The sequence below is a fragment of the Dama dama genome, chromosome 11 (genome assembly GCF_033118175.1).
Source record: "Dama dama isolate Ldn47 chromosome 11, ASM3311817v1, whole genome shotgun sequence".
NCBI classification, from domain to species: domain Eukaryota; kingdom Metazoa; phylum Chordata; class Mammalia; order Artiodactyla; family Cervidae; genus Dama; species Dama dama.
The window spans coordinates 8,910,950-8,930,891 of record NC_083691.1 but is presented as its reverse complement, the minus strand read 5'-3'; the positions used below and the strand labels follow the sequence as shown (position 1 = coordinate 8,930,891).

Here is a 19,942-nt window from a genome sequence, read left to right as displayed (position 1 = left end):
CCCTGGCTGCTTCCATCACAGCACCCGAGACCCAGCTTGTCCTCATCTGGTTCTCTACCCAGACTATGGGCTTCTTAAAAGTGGGGTCAGGGTGGTAGCCAGGATGTCACCTGGGTTACTAAGTAGGAATTCAAGGCATTCACTCATTGCACAGACTCCCTGAGCGTTTCCCTGGTGCCAGCCACCGTGCTGGGGACCGGAGATGGAGCAGGAGTGAGGGAGGTGCCTGCCCTCAAGGGGCCACAGGAGTAGATGAGACGGAGAGCAGGTCCCTAACATTGGGTGTCAGGGCCCCCACGGGGCAGCTCACAGGGCTGGGAGCACAGCTGGGGTGGTGCGATGTGGTGCCTAGAGGCGAGAGGCTCGTTCGTCTGGGTCTGCAGCTCCCTCCTTCCTTCCCTCCCTCTTTCATTCATTCAGGTCCCTTCCCTGCCTGTCCCTGAGTGGGCCCTGGAGGTGAGCGGTGACTGAGAAATTCCACTGTCCACTGGCAGAGGCTGGAGTGGGACCACCTCCGGCAGGACTTTGGTCGTCCCTGGAGCCGGGAGGGTCCTCAGGCATCTCTCAGAGACAAGAACCGAGTTCCTTCTGGGCTTTCCTGAGGTGGTCTTGGGCGTGCCTTTCTGGGGAAGGTTGGGGGGCTCTGGGGCTGCTGGCCTGTAGAAAGGCTGGTTTCTCCAGTGTTGACCCGACACAATAGCTTGATTGTGAGAGGCCTGGCTCCCCCCGCACCCAGCACGTTAACATGTCTGTGATCAGAGTGCGTGCTTACAGTTGATGTGTACCTGTAACAGGACATTGTAGCATTTTAGCCCCCCTCCCAAGGCTGTTATTAAGGCAATCATATGGCTTGGAGTTGTGTGGGAATGTGGTTTTTGTCACAGAAACTACCCTCAGAACGAGGTTCTGCTGTGACCCTTCTACCGCTGCAAACTGCTTGCTGCCAGGGTCTGAATGACCCCTCTATTTGGGGTGTTTTATATAAATTCACAAAAAAAGAAATGCTATTCAATGAATTGATTCATTCTTGAGATTCCCGCAGTGTGTTTGTCCAGGCTGGCAGTGGGCTGGGGCTGAGAATGAGCCCAGATCTGGGTTTGAATCCTTGCTTTTTTGACTCGCCACTGGAGAGCATGTGGCAGAGGCGCTGCACCTTCTGACCCTCAGTTTCCTCTTCTGTAAAATGGGACAGCACCACTCATCTCACAGGCCTCTCTCAGCACCACACGCCTCCTCCCTACGAGTCTCCCACTGCTGTGGATTAGATTCACCTTCTGCCTCTTCCCACTGGGCTGTGGGCTCAGGCAAGCAGAACCCCTCCTCCCCTGCCTGACTGTTCTCAGTCGAGACGGGTTCAGGTGAAGTGGGCTGCGACTCAGAGAGAGGACAGAGGCTGAATGTGCTTGCCTTGGGCGGGGCTGCTCTGTTTGTTCTGCTGGAGCTGCCAGTCGCAGCTCCTGGCTCTTTTCTCGAGACTTGCTCAAGTGTGGCCAGTGCAGGCCGTGAAAACCCGAGCTTGGGTTCTGCAGCCCTTGGAGTCTCTAAGCAGGGACTCGGGCAACAGTCCCTGGATGACTGGTGGCCCAAGTCTCAGTCCCCCCTGAGCTGATATAGTTGCATGGTGCTGCCGTGAGGGGTGGGATGGGTGAGGGGCAGCCACACAGATCACCAGATGTGCAGGGTTCAGAGCTAAGATAGCCTGGCTTGGAATCTGGTCCCACCTCTCATTAACTGTGCTACTGCAAGCATGCTGTGTAGCCGTGATGAGGCTCAGTTGTAAGAGGGGTGAGGCCTGTACTGTCTCAGAGGTAGACTTCTAGGACAAACAGATGGCGCACCCGAATCGGGTGAGCACATGGCTTTCAGATGGAGTGGTACAGCATCTCTAGGACACCAGCCAAACCAAAAGGTTGTGAGACGCTTTGAACAGGCCAGTGAAGTGAGACGGGGAAAGGCATGGCCTGCGGAGCCACACCGACCAGGGTTCAAGTCCCGCAGAATCCCCAACTGTGTGACCTTGGTGCTCAGGCTGCTCACCGACTCTGAGCCTTTGTTTTGTCCTCTGTCAAGTGGGATGCTAAAACTGAAACCTGCCTCCTGAGGCTGTAGCGAGGGTGAAATGAGATGTGTGTGCCTTACTTAGCCCAGTGGTACTTAGTAAATCACTGTGGGATGGAGGAGTGGGGGAAGAGACAGCTTAGTTGCTCTTCCCTGTAGGTTGTAGCGAAAACCCCATGTGCTTTCACACATCTTTGCCTGCCTTTACTGAGTAATGAATGAGCTCACTCGTGTTAGGCCCGTGAGGTCAGTCAGAGCCTCTGCTTGGCCCAAGCTGTCCAAGTGGCGCTAGTGATAAAGAACCTGCCTGCCAGTGCAGGAGAGGTAAGAGACATGGGTTCGATCCCTGGGTTGGGAAGATCCCCTGGAGGAGGGCATAAAAACCCTCTCTGGTATTCTTGCCTGGAGAATTCCATGGACAGAGGAGCCTGGCAGGCCATAGTCCAAAGGGTCGCAAAGAGTCGGATATGACGGAAGTGCCTTAGCACACACGCATGCCCAGAGAGCAGAGTGAGCCGCTGTGGATCCAGGCTTGAGCCAGGAAACCTGCAGCTTGCACAGCCCCAGAGGTCGTGTGCTGGAGAAGCGTCTGTTCAATGCCAGCTTTTCCAAATGCTTCCAAGAGTTCAGGGACCACTGAGAGCTTTGGGTCACAGGAGGGAAGCCACTATCCTGTGCTAAGATGCACCATTGTTGGCCCGTATGAAATCCACCGGACTTGGCCATCTTGTGGGTGGATTTGGTGATTGCGGTGCAGACTCGGGGAGGGGTCGCTGCCTCTCCTCTGCAACCCCAGGACAGGCCTGGCATTGGTCCTCCTGCTGTGGACCCTGGAGCAGTGTGGCGGTAGCTCACTTGCCCCGCCAGCTGGTTCAGGTGAGGGGACCAGCGGGCAGGGGAGCAGTGCCCTGCGAGGAGTAGGATGCTCTTCCTGTAGGGGTGGTGTCAGAAGCACCCGAGGTCCTTTTGTCGGTACATCTGCACTCCTCCTCCCTGTGGGCTTCTAGGACTTGGACATGTGGCCCCAGACATGAAGCGCCCCCTCCACAGGCTCCTGGGAGGCCCCCCAGCGTGGGTGGAGGTAGTGGTCATAGCCTTGGCTGGGCCTTTCGGAACTTCCTGACAACCCCAGCAGGACGTATCCAGAGTCCGGGTCTCTGCTCTTCCCTCTGTGATTCTGATGGTTATGGCTCGTAATACTCAGAGACTAATGTTTTCTGAGGCTTTGCCACGCACCAGGCACTGTGCTAAGGCCTCCCAGGTCATGCTTCCCGTGCTCCTACTGGTGAGTAACGGCGTGTGGCTCAGACACTGGTGCTGACACTAGCCGTGTGGCTTTGGACACAACACTTAACCCCTGTGCCTCAGTCTCCTCACCTGTGAAATGGTGATGACTAACAAGTACCCGTGTTACAGGGTAGTTGTGGGGGACTCTACCAGTTGGTGAGTGCCACGTAAGTGCCACGTAAGTGCCCTGAGAGAAGGGCAATACTGTGATCCCATTTTACAGATAAGGAAACTGAGGCCTAGAGAGGCTAAATGGTCAGCAAGTGTCACTTGGCCCATAGGTAGAAGAGCTAGGGTCTGAGCCTAGCTTGTGAGCCCTACCTCCCTCTGTCTCAATTTAGAAAAATACATGTGGGGAGCATTTGGCCAGCTTCAGAAGTGGCATTCTCAACTTTCCGCAGAGCCCCAGTGAAAGGAGATCCTTCTCTAAGTAACCGAACTGGCCTCTGGGAGCTCTCCTAATCCACAGCAGAGGCAATTGCTGACCCGTGACACACATATCACAGAGGAGAAGGGAGGGATCAGCGAAGAATTTCTGTTTGGAAATGTTATCTAACGAGTGCTTTCAAGGGACTCGGAATGTGGAGCCTGTGCTGTCCTGCTGCCTGGTGCCGGGAAAGCCTCATCCTCCCGGGTCCCGGCCAGCCCACAGACAGCCCGCTGTAGACCCGGGGCCCTGTCCCGTCCCGTCCCCTGCGAGGAGGGTCCAGGTGTCCTGGGACGCACCGGGAGACCGGGGCAGTGCGGAGTCGAAGCCGCAGGCTGTCCCTCCGGGCTCTGGATCCCTCAGCTCCTCTCCTCCCAGGCAGGGGCGGGAGCGGGAGCGGAGTTTGTTCAGCCCCCGGGGACCTTTCTGAACAAGGGTTCCTGGCACTCTCAGGACAGCATTTGCTTTTGCTGTCGCTAGCCAGGGTGCACGGGAACCCAAAACAGAAAAACAACTTCCTGAGTCCTTGGGCTAGCCCGGCCGTCCGCGACTCCTGGGCCCACTGGCCCGTCAAGGGCACCGCTCCACACAAGCTCACAGCCGCGCACACACCCCGGACCCGGCGGCCAGAGCCCTGCGGGAGCCGCCTGCCTTCACCCCAAAGGCTCTTTGTCTGAAGGAGAGTGAGGCTTACTGATGAAGCCCTCATAAGCCCAGCCATGACCTCACGCCACCCCCCACCTCCCACCCCCCGAACTCCCCCCGCTGCCCAGGTGTCCACAGGTCCTGTGCCGGCAGCTGCCGAGTTGGGCTCCCAAGTGAAAGCAGGAGGGCCCAGCTGCGAACACCCCCCTCCCTAGCCGGAGGGGGTCGGGGTTCTTGAACCCAGAGACCCGGGGCCAGTTGCTGCCTCTCAGCCCCTGTCCCTCGGGGTGCCACAGAGCCCGCCCCTTACCTCGTCCCTCCTGCCTGGCTCCGGGGCCGCTCCTCACATGCTTCACTCGGCCGTCAGCGGGGCAGCCTGGCCATGGCCTCCAGGAGGGGTCCCCAAGTCGCAGACCGGACCCTGCCGGCCGCCGAGTAGCCGTGCCTCACTGGCCTCTGCTTGCTCCGCGGCGGGGCTCCAGCTGGGGGCTGGGGCTGGCCGGGGGTCCTGCCGTGCGGCTCACACCCTGCCTTCTCTCTCGGGGGCCGGCTGCTGCCCCAGTGCCATGCTCTGCAGGTCCGGGGCTCAGGCAGCACCGCTCAGGGCTCGGGGTCCATTCTCAGCTGTGGGCAGCAGCCTCACTTGAACTCCCAACTCCTTTGTGGAGCCTTTACATGCTGCCGGAGGAAACTGTGAGCACAGCCTGACCCTGGTTGGCTGCAGGCACTTCTCTCCACCCACCAGTGCAAGAGGATCCCCCAGGCCCCAGAAAGGCTCCGGGCCTCCCCTCAGCCCCAGACAGAGGCGGGCCGCCCGGTGATGTCACACTAGCTCCGGCCCCAGCTGGCCCGGCCCCTCCCGCCCCAGCCTGCTTTGGCGGCCTCGCCGGGCCCCCTCCTTCCTTGGCATGAGCAGCCTGACCAGCTCTGCTTGCCGGCCCAGCCGCTCCCAAAAGCCCGGGCAGCCCCGGGTGCGCTCTGCCGAGGCAGAGAGCGTCCCCGCTGACTCAGGTAATGGATTTAGATCCGCCCCAGCTGTGCAGGCAGCCAGGAGCCGGGTCCTCCCCTGGGTCGCTTCCAGTCCCCTGCTCTGCCCCGAAGAGCCCCGGGTGTGTGTGTGTGGGGGGGGGGGGGGGCGTAGGCAGGGCAGTCCCACACAGACCGCCTTTCCCCATCAGCCGCCCTCCTTGGAGACTTCCCTCACCTCTGAACCCTGGGGGAGGAGCCCCAGGCTGTCTTCACAGAATTCAGCAGGATCCATGCTGTGAAGTTAGAGAGAGGCAGTGGCTCAGGACAGGCTGGGGGTGGGGAGGCGCCAGAGAGACGCTCAGTCCCGTCCCACCTGAGTGGCCTTGATTAAGTCACTTCGTCTCTCTGGACATCCCTCTCATGCATCAGTGAGTGAGCTGAGTAATCTACCTCCAAGGGCAGTGGAGGCAAGCTTGTGAATGTTGGTAGTGTCAGAGCAGGAGAGGACTCAGCCCTGGACCCCACGAAGTGAGCGATGCTACAGACTCGTGGGTGTGGGCAGGCCTGCTGGGGGGCATCAAGGCGAGTCCTGCGAAGCGGTGACCGGGGGCTGGTTTGTCCACTGCCTGGACAACAGCCATGTGCAACATTGGTGGTAACTCTTCTTTCCTTTTTAAAAAATTGAGTGATGATGGTGAGGGTGGTGATGATATTTGGGTACCATTTAGGAGAGAAACTTTAATGGGGTTCTCCACACCCCAAGGCACAGGGTGTCATGTTCCTGGTCTGGGGCAAATGGGTCCTCCAAGGTCCTCGCCTCCCTGGGATCGCCACTCCAGTCTTTGCAGGGAGCAGACTTTCCTTCTTGCCTCAGTTTCTCCCGTCCTGCTCAGACCTCCCCTTTCCATCTCTCAGTTCCATTCCTTTTTAGAAAGTGAGCCTTTGCCAGAAAACCCCAGCATCTTACAGGCTACCTCATTAGCCAGACAGCTGGATGGCACAGAAGCCCTCCACACAGGGACCACGGGGGTGAAGGTGCCACTCCCTCTGGATGTTCTGAAGGGCCTGGAGGGTCCTGGTGGAACCACGGCAGTGGGGCCAAGGCAGGCTGGGATGCGCCTGAATTCTCCTGAGCGGCACCCGTGACAGCCTGTGTGCAGGCATGTTCCCTTCGCTCCCTCCCTCCTCCTCCTCCTCTCTCTCTCTCTTTGACTCTCTTCTCCAGGAAGTATTTTTTTTTCCAGAATCTGCTCTGGCTTCCCTGGTGGCTCAGATGGTAAAGAATCTGCCTGCAATGCAGGAGACCCGAGTTCGAGCCCTGGGTCGGGAAGATCCCCTGGAGAAGGGAATGGCTACCCACTCCAGTATTCTTGCCTGGAGAATTCCATGGACGGAGGAGCCTGGTGGGCTACAGTCCATGGGGTTGCAAAGAGTCGGACATTACTGAGCGACTAATACTTTCACTGAGCCAACACCAGAAAGGCAAAATTCCTGTCCTCACAGAGCTCCCAGGCAGGAGGGGAGGCAGACAGACAGACTGAGGCACACGAGAAGCAGTGGGCACGCGGAGTATCTGAGAAGGAGGCCTGAATAAGCAGCCAGGGCACGAAGCACAAAGTGGTGCTGAAACTTGAAGGGGGAGTCAACAGGTGGTGAGGCTGGAAGGACTGCCCGCTGGTCGGAGAGAATACTGCATCAGGTTCAAAGATGGCCCCGATAATATCTCCCCTCTGCAGTGAGACCCTGACACTCCTCCCATTGAGAGGCAGGGTCTCTGCTCCCTCCCCTCTAGAAGCAGTGGGAGTGGCGCCAGCTGACCGCTGAGGCTGGGTGAAGAAAGGCCTGCCTTATTTGCTGGCACACTCTGTGTTGGAGCCGTGGGCCAGGCTGGACCCCGAGAAGTCCAACCACCCAGAAGCCGCCACGCAAAGACCGCGCGTGTCGTAGGTCCCAGCTGGTAGCACCAACCCCCAGACACGGGAGAAAGAGGCCCCTTGCCTTTGAGTCATTCCCCAGCTAGAGTCGTCCTGCCGAGACCCCAGGCCTCAGGAAGCAGAGAGAAGCCATCCTCGTGTTCCACGTCTGAGTTCCTGACCCACAGAACCCACGGGGGAAGGAAATGGTTGTTTTAGGCCGCAGAATTTGGGTGGTGATTTGTTACACTGCAGTAGCAACAGGAGCAGACCCTGAGGCAAGAGCAGATGTGAGGGGCTGAGAGGGGAGCAGTCTGGAGGAGAGAAGGAGAACGTGGCGGAGGACGAGGCCTCGTCAGAGGGGGACTTCTTCCCAAGGACAGCCAGGAGCCACTGAAAGGTTCTGAGCCGGGCAGGCTTCCGGCCTGCTGGTGTTTTTAAGGCCACGCTGTCATTGAGCACGGACTGGACTGACAGGCCCTGCAGCTGAGGCCCCAGAGCCATGAGTGAGTGGTGAGAGAGGTGACTGGGAGGCCACGGGACCCCTGGGGCAGGGGAATTCCTAGGTTTTCCCGCCTTGGGAATAGGTGTAGCCCAAGTCCCTTGGTTGCTAAACAGATTTGCTTTCCCAGTTCCAAGTTACTAGGATCCCAGGCAGTGGGAGAGGAGCACCAGGGTGGCCAAGCCCTGTCTTTCTTTGCTCAACTCCTGCCCTCTTGGTGGTAACCACCACCCCCCCACCCCCGGTAGTCAGGCACAGTGCTGGGGAGCTCGAGCCGGGGAGTCAGATCCTGGTTCCCCCACCAGTAGCTCTGAGCCTCACTTACCTCAGGTGGAAAATGAAGGTGATGTAAGAATTCACCTCAAAGGGCTGTTGAGAAAATGAGATAAGACGTGACACGTTAAGTGTGAGACACACTAGCTCGGACATGGGAGGTGCTCAGTGAACGTTGGTTCTGGTCGTTTCAGCTGTCTGGGAGCCCCCTGAGCTCTGGGGCATGAGTCGCGTGGGCCGTGTGGAGCTCTCCTCTCATCCAGCCCAGTGCAGAGGTGTGATTAAGCGAATAGCTGATGGGGTAGGGTAAACTGTGCTCAAATCCCAGCTCAGTCACTAACCTGGGCAACCTTCTGTTTCTCTCTGACTTTGTTTCCTCATGTTCAAAACGGCAGTGATGATACTGACTCCTAGGGTTTTGGAGTGAGGATTAAGATGACATATCTGAAGCACTTGGCACGATGCCTGGCCCTCAGCCTTCAGCATCACTCAGGGAACTGCTGCTGCCGCTGCTTCCCCCTCCCGTCTCTCACCCCCAGAACATCCTCAGCAAGCTGCCTTGATGGCTCCCCCATCTCGGAATCCTCCTGACCTCTCAGTGAGCGCCATCCCTGCATTTCCACCTGTGTGCCAAGTGTCATGTGACTGACGCATTGGAGGAGAAGGGAGTCTTTTTCTTTTTTGTACGTTTTATCAGAATGAAAGAAAAGTGTGACATTTACGTGGTGGCAGAACACCAGGAATCTTAATTGTGTCCCACAATTTGTATAAATGATTTCATGTTTTTCCTATCTTATCACATTCCTGACAGTTACAATTTCCCCCCTGCCCCGCCATTGGGAATGTTGGGGTGGTCTACTGAGATAACTGTGTATGTGGGGGTGGGGTGGCATGGGAGTGCACGAATGATGTGGGTGCTTGTATAAACAGGGGTGCTTGGGAGGGGGCTTTGCTGTATCTTGCAGCCTCAGAGTCTTACGTTTCAGCAGGATTTCAGGCTTCATGTATCCCAAATTGATTTTAGCAAGCACTTTTGAAATGCCTTTCTGTTTACATTGTTTCTAATGAGCATCAGCTCTCTTCCTGTGTACATGGAAAAGGGGGTCTTCTCTCCTCTAACTTCTTTTAAGATTTCTCCTTATCTTTGATTTTCAGCAATATGATGATGATGTGATTTTTTTTTGGTATTTTTTCTATATGGGATTCACTGAGCTTCTTATATCTATGGGTTGGTATTTTTCACTGAATTTGGGAATGTGTTATGTGGGGGTGTGGGGGAGGTTGGAGGCTATTATTCTTTTAAATATTTCTTCTGTACAGTTCTCTCTCCCCTCCCCTTCTGGAACTCCACTTACACACTTGAGTTGTTCCACAGGTCACTGAAGCCCCATTTATTTTATCTTTTTCAAAAAAATCTCTGTGCTTCAGTTTGAATCATTTCTATTACCTGGCTTCAAGTTTGCTGATCCATCATTCTATAGTGTTTAAGCTGCTCTTAATGTTATCCAAATTATGTTTTCCATCAGGTGCTGTATTCTTTTGGTTTTAGAATTGCCACTTGGTATATTTTTATGGGTCCCATTTCTCTTCTGAGATTCTCTATCCACTCGTTCATTCTATCCTTCATTTCCTGAAAATCCTATACATATTTATAATATGTACACATTTTAAGGGGCTTCCCAGGTGGTGATAGTGGTAAAGAACCTGCCTGCCAGGAGATATAAGAGGGCAGGAGACCTAAGAGACACGAGTTCGATCCACAGGTCGGGAAGATCCCCTGGAGGAGGGCGTGGCAACCCACTGCAGTATCCTTGCCTGGAGAATCCTGTGGACGGGGGAGCCTGGTGGGCTACAGTCCGTAGGGCTGCAAACAGTCGGACATGTCTGAGGCAACAGCATGCATGTGTGTCTATGGGATTATCCAGGCAGGAATACTGGAATGAGTTGCTGTGCTCTCCTCCAGGGGATCTTCCCAACCCAGGGACCGAATCTGCATCTCTTAGGTCTCCTGCATCAGCAGGTGAGTTTTTTTTACTACTAGCACCACTTGGGAATCCCAGCATACACAGGTGCATATGCACACACACACACACACACACACACACACACACAGGTTTTAAAATCCCTATATACGAATTCCAACATCTGGGTCATCAGTGGGTCTAATTTTATTATTTCTCTTGATCATGGGTCATATTTTCTTGCTTCTTCACATGCCTATAATTTTTAAATCATATGCTGGACATTTTGGATCCTACGTTGAAAAGACTCAGCATCTTACTGTCTTTCTCTCCAGAATGATATGTTTTGTTCTGACAGGCAGTTAAATTACTGGCATATTACCTTGCTTTTGTGCAGGCTAGGTTTTTAGGTTTTGTTCAGGTAGGTTTATTTTGATTTTGCCCATAATCCTAGAGTATAACCCTTAATCCTGGGTTTAATAGTAGGCATGGCCTTTCTAGGATTAAATTGGGAGCCATAAGTGTTGGCTAAGCCCTTTTAACTTGGCAGTGCTTGAACTCCAGACTCCATCTTTCAGGCAGCTGCTGAACTTTCTGCCTCTCAGTTACTGCTTTCTTTTGGGCTCTATGAACTCTCTCTCTCTCCATGTGTACAATTTAGGAGTCAAGTAAGGATTCAAGGGAACCTGTGTGGTAATTTTGGAGCTCCTCATTCTATGGCTATCTCCTTTCTAGCATTTTCCCCTTCAGTTTCCATCCTCAGGGTCCAATGTCTTCCTCTTCTTCCGAGCTGGTAACACTGCTGCATTCTGTTTCATCATCCTGTGTGTCACCACGAATAGGGAAATACCCTAATGTGCTTCATGTCTTTCAAGGACCGTATCCCCTCCAAGTTCTATTGGTTGCTTCTTTGGGTTGCTGTCAAGTGCTTTCAAGCAGTTGCCTTTTGTATATTGTCCAGCTTTCATCATTGTTACTGACAAAAGGGTTAATTCAATACAGTCTACTCCTGCTTTTCAGGAACTGGACCTCTCCACATCCCAGTGAAATTTGCCTTCTCACCCAAATCTTCTGTACACCTGCTTTTGTTGGTGTCCTACCATACACTAACCAGCTGGTGGGTGTCTTTAATTCAGTTGTCTGCCATCCCTGTTCTTGGTCAGAGTCTTTTGGAAAATATCAGCCCCAGTAATTTGTAGGTTGGTTCAACTCAGTGTACCCACCAGGACACTAGAAGATGAAAGAAATGTGTGTCTTCAAATGCCTTGTTAGAGCACCAAAGATGATGTGCTTTGCATCATAGGGGGCTGGAATGCAAAAGTAGGAAGCCAAGAGATACCTGGAGTAACAGGCAAATTTGGCCTTGGAGTACAAAATGAAGCAGGGCAAACAAAGGCTAACAGAGTTTTACCAAGAGAACGCACTGGTCACAGCAAGCACCCTATTTCAACAACACAAGAGACAACTCTGTACATGGACATCACCAGATGACCAATGCTGAAATCAGACTGATTATATCCTTTGTAGCCAAAGATGGAAAAACCCTAAGCTGTCAGCAAAAACAAGACTGGGAACTGACTGTGGCTCAGATCATGAACTCCTTTTTGCAAAATTCAAACTTAAATTGAAGAAAGTGTGGAAAACCACTAGACCACTCAGTTCAGTTCAATTCAATTGCTCAGTCGTATCTGAATCTTTGCAACCCCATGGACTGCAGCACTGTCCATCACTAAATCCTGGAGCTTGTTCAAACTCATGTTTATCGTGTCAGTGATCCCATCCAACCACCTCATCCTCTGTCGTCCTCTTCTCCTCCCGCCTTCAATCATTCCCAGCATCAGGGTATTTTCAAATGAGTAAGTTCTTTGCATCAGGTGGCTAAAGTATTGGGAGTTTCAGCTTCAGCATCAGTCCTTCCAATGAATATTCAGGACTGATTTCCTTTAGGATGGACTGGTTGGATCTCCTTGCAATCCAAGGGACTCTCAAGAGTCTCCTCCAACACCATAGTTCAAAAGCACCAATTCTTCAGTGCTCAGCTTTCTTTATAGTCCAAATCTCACATCCATACATGACTACTGGAAAAACCATAGCTTTGACTAGGTGGACCTTTATCGATACCTTTACCAACAAAGACCATTCAGGTATGATCTAAATCAAATCTCTTATGATTATACAGTGGAAGTGACAAATAGATTAAAGGGATTAGATCTGATAGACGGAGTGCCTGAAGAACTGTGGACAGAGGTTGGTAGCATTGAACAGGAGGCTGTGATCAAGACAATCCCCAAGAAAAAAAAAAATGCAAAACGGCAAAATGGTTGTCTGAGGAGGCCTTACAAATAGCTGAGAAAAGAAGGGAAGCTAAAAGCAAAGGAGAAAAAGGAAAGATATATCCATTTGAATGCAGAGTTCCAAAGAGTAGCAAGGAGAGATAGAAAGCCTTCATAAGTGACCAATGCAAAGAAATAGATGAAAACAATAGAATGAGAAAGACCAAAGATCTCTTCAAGAAAATTAGAGATACCAAGGGAACATTTCATGCAAAGATGGGCTCAATAAAGGACAGAAATGGTATGGACCTAACAGAAGCATGAGATATTAAAAAGAGGTGGCAAGAATACACAAAAGAACTATACAAAAAAGATCTTCATGACCCAGATAACCATGATGGTGTGATCACTCACCTAGAGCCAGACGGACATCCTGGAGTGCGAAGTCAAGTGGGTCTTAGGAAGCATCACGGCAAACAAAGCTAGTGGAGGTGATGGAATTCCAGCTGAGCTATTTCAAGTCCTAAAAGAAGATGCTGTGAAAGTGCTACACTCAATATGCAAATTTGGAAAACTCAGCAGCAGCCACAGGACCAGAAAAGGTCAGTCCTCATTCCAATCCCAAAGAAAGGCAATGCCGAAGAATGTTCAAACCTTTGCACAGTTGCACTCATCTCACATGCTAGCAAAGTAATGCTCAAAATTCTCCAAGCTAGACTTGGAGCTAGTCTCCAAGCTAGACAGTACATGAACCGAGTAATTCAAGATGTACAAGCTGGATTTAGAAAAGGCAGAAGGCACCAGAGATCAAATTGCCAACATCCATTGGATCATAGAAAAAGCAAGAGAATTCCAGGAAAACATCTACTTCTGCTTTACTGACTCTGCCAAAGCCTTTGACAGTGTGGATCACAACAAACTGTGGAAAATTCTTAAAGAGATGGAAGATACCAGACCACCTTACCAGCCTCCTGTGAAAGCTGTATGCAGGTCAAGAAGTAGCAGTTTGAACTGGACATGGAAAAACAGGCTGGTTCCAAATTGGGAAAGGAGTATGTCAAGGCTGAATATTGTCACCCTGCTTATTTAACTTATATGCAGAGTACATCATGTGAACTGTCAGGCTGGATGAAGCACAAGTTGAAATCAAGATTGCCAAGAGAAATATCAATAACCTCAGGTATGCTGAAGATACCACCCTTAGGGCAGAAAGTGAAGAGGAGCTAAAGAGCCTCTTGATGAAAGTGAAAGAGGAGGGTGAAAAAGTTGGCTTAAAACTCAACTTTCAAAAAACTAAGATCATGACATCTGGTCCCATCACAAATAGATGGGGATACAATGGAAACAGTGACAGATTATTTTCTTGGGCTCCAAAATCACTGCAGATGGTTACTGCAGCCATGAAATTAAAAGACGCTTGCTCCTTGGAAGAAAAGTTATGACCAACCTAGACAGCATATTAAAAAGCAGTGATATTACTTTGCCAACAAAGGTCTGTCTAGTCAAAGCTATGGTTTTTCTAGTAGTCATGTATGGATGTGAGAGTTGGACCTTAAAGAAAACCGAGTGCCAAAACATTGATGCTTTTGAACTGTGGTGTTGGAGAAGACTCTTGAGAGTCCCTTGGACTGCAAGGAGATCCAACCAGTCCATCCTAAAGGAAATCAGTGCTGAATATTCATTGGAAGGACTGATGCCAAAGCTGAAGCTCCAATATTTTGGCCACCTGATGTGAAGAGCTGACTCGTTAGAAAAGGCCCTGATGCTGGGAAAGATTGAAGGCAGGAGGAGAAGGGGATGACAGAAGATGAGATGGTTAGATGGCATCACCGACACGATGGACATGAGTTTGAGCAAGTTCTGGGAGATGGTGATGGACAGGGAAGCCTGGCGTGCTGCAGTCCACAGGGTCGCAAAGAGTCAGACATGACAGAGTGACTGAACTGAACTGACTGTAGGTACCTGTGATGTGCTGGGTGTCAAGCTTAGTATTTTATAGGTATCTTTTTTTCTTCTCCTGAAACCCTATGAGGAAAGTACTACTATTTTGTTGTACTAACAAGAAGAGCGAGGCTTGGCAAGGTGAGGTTCCTCACAGCAGACCACACTGCTAGGCAGAAATGGGACCAAGATGAAGACTTAGGTCAGAAGCACTACAGCAGGCAGGCACACTATGGTGTTGTCCTGGAAACAAATTGCATTTCTTTGATTCTAACCTTTTAATGCTTTTTTCTTGTTTTTGGGAGCTCTGAAATCAGGGGGCATCTTAAAGTTAATAGCATGTCAGGGTTTAATTGGCAGCACTGTTTCTTTTTTGCTAGAACACGACCCATTTAATGGCTGACGACTTCTCAGATTCGAGGAAAGGTGGCAGTTTTTAGTCATCATGGCTGCAGTGAGGTTGACCCATGGGTGAGGGATTGAAAGGCGGGGCGCCTCATTTCCCAGTCAGCTGGTCTTGGGAAGACCTAGGGGAGTGTCTGAGCACTGGCAAGGCTGTGAAACTGCCAGAAGCCTCCATCCATCTGATTTAATGAGACAGCTGCCTCTGAGCTGAGAGTGAGCCAGCTGGTCCCCTCCTCTCCTGGTGGTGTTGGGGTCGGGTCCTATGACTCGCTGCCTTGTGCTTGGCAGGGGAGCCGTGTGTTTCCTGCCGAGAAGTTAGGGGGCTTCATTTACCGGAAGATTCTAAGGCAATGCTCCTGTACTGCCCAGGGTCACAGAGGCTGTCCGGGCATACAGAAAGCCCTTTGAAGTCACTGTCTCTGTTAAGTGCTTGCCAGGCCAGTCTATGCAAATGTCAGCACAGGGCACGTGCTCAGTTACAAAAGCAGTTTGAAGAGCCTGTTTTCAGCTTGCGTAAGTCCCATCTCATTCCCGACTTGCCAGCCCGCCTGCCAGAGGACAGAGTCAGGGCAGCGCCTCTCCTCAGGCCTGGACGTCACCTGCCAGTCCTAAGGACGTCACCTGCCACATCCGCTACCTTGGCAACAGATCCTTACTAAGCCCCATCTGAGCACCAACTGTGGGCTCCAGGTCAGTTTGCCCAGAGAAAATTTGCTGAGACTTTAGTTGACGGGTTTTCATTTTGTCTTTATAACGATATTTTAGGGAATGTTCGTTTGGTTCATCGCTGCTCTCTCACCCTGTTGCTGGACGTGGGGGCTCATCCCCAAGAGGGGAATCCAAGGAGCAGAGAGAGGAGAGATTTAATTTTAGCATTTGTTGGTTTTCTTTTGTAGCTTCATAACAGAACCTTCACAGAAAATTTCCAAAGCTGTTTAAAATCATCCCCATCTTACATAAAAAATTTAAAAACAGTTGCCTCTGGAACATTGTGGTCTGTGTCAACTGGACCTTTGTCCTATCAGGAAATGAGGGGCTAGAGGCAGCCTTCCAGTCCGTGGGGGAGGACCCCAGCCCTCTTACAGACAGATACCTGCTGAAATTCTCATCCCGAGGAGCCGCCGAACTGTTGCTGACCTGGCTGATCGGTCCTGGGACCCAACAAGGCAGCAGAGCAGATAAATGAGGGCTTCTGGCAAGAGAAGGATGGAGTGAGCTTCCCAGGCATGAAGTCAGGTGGGGCCACTAAACAAAGATGCTGGTGCTGGTGAGGAGATGGGCTGGTGTCATCAGAGAGGTCCGGGGGCTGGACCTGGGGCTGCCTCAGTCTGGGCTCTGGCCTGAGCATCTCACTCAAGGTCTGGTGCATGGAAGCACATGATTGATGTCCATTGAATGACTGCAGGGGAACACTAGCCTTTTAAAGCTCATCCCGGGTTCCTGACTCAGGGTCTTAGGGGTGAGGGCAGCATGGACCCCCCGCATTTGGGAGTCTGTCTAGGAGGAAGGGGGTGGGCTTCCCAGACGGCACAGTGGTAAAGAATTCACCTGCCAGTGTAGAAGCCTCAGGAGACAGGAGTTCAATCCCTAGGTCTGGAAGAGGAAGTGGCAACCCACTCCAGTATTCTTGCCAGGTTAATCCCACAGACAGAGGAGCCTGGCAGGCTACAGTCCATGGGGTTGCAAAGAACGAGATATGACTGAGAGACTGCGCACGCAGGAGGAAAGTGAGGAGGAGACCAAGGAGAGAAAGACAGCTGCCCTGACATGGCAAGGCCGTGTCTAAACCATTGATGGGCTGCCCCGGGTCTGCCCCAGGCTGGCTCTGGGGGTCCTGAGTAACCCCCTCCTCCCCTGATGTGGCTCCCGGTGCCCCGGCTCAGCCACGCCCTCCCCACCTCACTGCTCCGTCTGCCAGGCAGGTACAGCAAGGAAGGCGGGACCTGCCATGGGCCTCTCGGGGCCGTCCTGCCAGGTAAAGGCGGGCAGCAGGGGGACATCCCCTCGCTCGGGTTCCCAGTCCAAGTGGGTGATGGTGGTGTCCCCCGTCCTAGCTCCTCTCCTCTGCATGGCAGGGCCTGTCCCCCGGCACTTCGGCGTTTGTTATCTCCCTTGAGACTCACGACAGGCCTGGGGCTGGAGCGGGCAGTGGATACTCCATTTCATAGATGAAGGAGCAGAGACTGGGAAAACATTATGATTGCTGTTACTGTCATCGTTTATTGTTCACTACGTAGGGCACTGTGCGGTCTGTTCACTGGCCTCGTCTCACTCGGTCCTCCCGGGGTCTGTGCGGGTGGTGCTCCAGGTGGGACCCAACTCCTCCCCCGACCCCCCTCCCTGGGCACTCTGTGAGCGCCTGCCCCACTAGAAATACTAAAAAGCATCTTCTGTGACTGTGTTGGTGTAAGGACAAATGTTAACATTGTATATTGAAGCAGTTTCTGACCTAAAACTCCACTGTTTATTCTCCTTTTGAAAGAAGCTAGAACATTTGGGGGTGTCCCCTGATAGTGTCATGAACCCCCAGCCCTGTGCCTTGCTGCACCCGATGGATAACTTGGCCCTGACTGAGGGGCCACACTCCCTCCTCCACAAATTCAGAATCTGAAACCACTAAAAAAACACAAACAAACAAAAAACCCAGCAAGCCTTTTTTTTTTTTAAAGAAGTTTGGCACATGTTCATTTGGTGGTAAAAATCCATCTTGACTCGACGTGAGGTTCTGTGTAGTATTTGGGCAGCGCTGACCACCAACCACCCCTACCCTCACTCCCGCCCCCGTGGTCGTGTTCACCTGTAGATCTGCCCTCCTGAACAGCAAGTTTCTTGGGAATAGGGCATCTTTGTGAATATAGATGTTAGCTATTTCTCTGTAGACCCATGATTCCCTCTTTCTCAGTGAACCTAAAGTTATCAGAAGTGGAGTCCAAAGCCATGAGCCAGCCCTGGTGGTGGTGGGGGGTGGGGGACGGGGGGCGAGGTATCTCTGGATATGGGAAAACATAATGTTTTCCCATCTGCTCTAGCAGGTATGAGGACAGTTGCTCTTGGGTCCTGGGAGGAACACGTAGGGGCAACATCACGGCAACTCGTAATGGAGACGACGACACTCCGTGAGCACTGGCCCAGTGCCAGGCGCTGTGCTAAGGGTTACTGTGAATTACCTTGTTTGTATTCACAGCAGCTCTGGGCCAAGGAAAAATCAAGGTGTGGGCAGGTTCGGTGGCCCGCCTGAGGGCACACCAGGTGAAGTGATGGAGCAGAGATGCAGACCCAGGCAGAGGGACTTCTGGTGCCACCAGGAAAGGCCTGAGTCCGGCCTGGCCTCCAGAGAGCGGCCTGAGCTCCGGGCAGTGAGGGCTGTCAGCAGAGGCAGGAGGGGCTGTTTGCACTTCAGTCGTGGTGAGGCTGGGGCTCAGGCAGTGCTGAGCCGTGAGATTCGAGGCCACAGGTCTCAGCACGAGCCACGGAGCAGAGCAAAGGGCCAGGCCGCCGCCCTCGTAGGGGAGGTCCTCTCAGTTATTCCACATGTCTTTGCAGTCCCAGGTGCTGGGGACGCAGCAGTGAACAAGACAGACATAGCCCCTGGCCCTTTGGAGCGTGTCTCTTTGAGGAGGCAGACAATGAAGAGATGAGATAATTTCCAGACAATGAAGAGATGAGATAATTTCCAGATAATTTCCAGATAATTTCCAGATGAGATAAAAACCAGTTACTGCAATAGGAAAGATGGGGGTGGGAAGGAGGCTGTTTTAAACAGGGTACTCAGGGAAGGCTTCTAGGAGGGAGGGTCATGTGAACCAAGGCCCAAAGACTGGAAGGAGGCAGCCATGCAAAGGAATAGCACATGCAAAAGCAATGGGATGGGAGTGAACTTGGCCTTCTGAGAAATAAAAGATCAGTGTGGCCCGGCATAGCGGCTGAGTAGGAGAGGGGAGGGAGGCAGAGGGAGGGAGGCAGGTGGGCAGGCCCTGTGGGCCAGGGGAGGTTTCGGGGTTGGACTCAGAGTGCAGTGGAGGCCTCTGGGGGGCCGCACACAGGAGAATGAGGTGCACCGTTCTGTATTTTCTCATTGTCCCTCCTGGGACTGGGTGGAGAGTGGTCCAAAGGGAGTAAGAATGGAGCTGAGAGCGTGGTTCCATTAAGAGACTGAGAAGCAAGGGGCCTGGCACCAGGGCAGAATCAAGGAGACAGTGACCAGTGGTTGGACTAGGCTAGGTCTTAGAGGAAGAGCTGACAGAAACCCTCATGACTCTGATACGGTGAAGATCAAGCTGCACTGTTTAGCACCCAGAAGATTTACTACTTAAGAACCATAGAAATAGAGTTCCGGGAATTGAGGTAGTGACCCACACTCATGACCGCCCTATCCACTTGGGCAGTGCACACCCTGTGCAGCTGTCCCTGGCAGCCCTGACCGCAGCCAGCTCTGACAGCTGAGTTGTGTTGGGCACCAGCCTCTAGGAGGGTGGCGAAACAGATACCAACAGGGAGCTGAAGTGAGGAGACCCCAACCCAGACACTGCAGAAATAACTGGGGGGACTTGGGAGTGAGGGTGAGGTGCTGTGGATAAGAGGTGGACGTAGGTGGACCCTCTTACTGAGGGTGGGATCAAGGCAAGAACTTGTGGCTGTGGCCCTTGAAAAATCAGGGTGGATTGTTTTTGCCTCCTCCTGGGCTTAAGGCTCCCAGACCTACCCTGATTTCTCTGGCAAGTAGGTTTGGGGTGGGTGTCCCAGGGGCCCCCACACACCTGCAGGGGGTAGGGGCAGCTGGCATGGAAGGCTTGCTTTGGCCCCGCTAAGCCTGCAGACCACCCCACTGCCCTCCCTCCTACCCACCCTGGGCCAGCTCTGAGGCTGAAACCTTGGAAGGCAAGGGGCAGTCTTCACCTGTGCTGGGTAGTCTCCAGTTGTCGTCTGGATCTGCCCTTCAGCACCCTGCCCTGTGCCCCGAGGCTGACCTGTCTGGATGGCCTCCATGGGCTCCCTTGCCTTCTCGTTTCCGGTTGGGTTTGGCCAATGGCAGGTACCAGCAGTTGATGAGAGGGTGGGAAGAAAGTGAGGACAGTGTGTATGCCCAGCTCCCTACCTCTAGACCATGCCTGTCGTGATGGTGTGAGGGCAGTTGGCCACGCCTGGTTTGAATTCTACGTCCACCTCTTAGTAACCACGTGCCTTCTGAAAGTTACCTGTCCCCCCTGCATCTCGGTGTCCTCATTTAAAAACCGTGGATGGTAACCCCACCTTCCCAGGATGACTGGCGGGAGTAAGTGGATCTGTGT

General features: G+C 52.8%; 2 protein-coding genes across 16 annotated transcripts in view; one reads left to right on the top strand and one right to left on the bottom strand.

Moving 5' to 3' along the window:
- ANGPTL2 (angiopoietin like 2) overlaps positions 1-5,174 on the bottom strand; it is a 35,745-nt gene extending 30,571 nt beyond the window's left edge. Inside the window, exon 1 of the mRNA XM_061154618.1 lies at positions 4,728-5,174. The gene's annotated coding sequence lies outside the window, so the exon portion shown is untranslated. The remainder of the gene's footprint in view (positions 1-4,727) is intronic.
- Positions 1-19,942, top strand: part of RALGPS1 (Ral GEF with PH domain and SH3 binding motif 1) — a 297,855-nt gene that overhangs the window by 190,312 nt on the left and 87,601 nt on the right. The gene's annotated exons all lie outside the window — the stretch shown is intronic.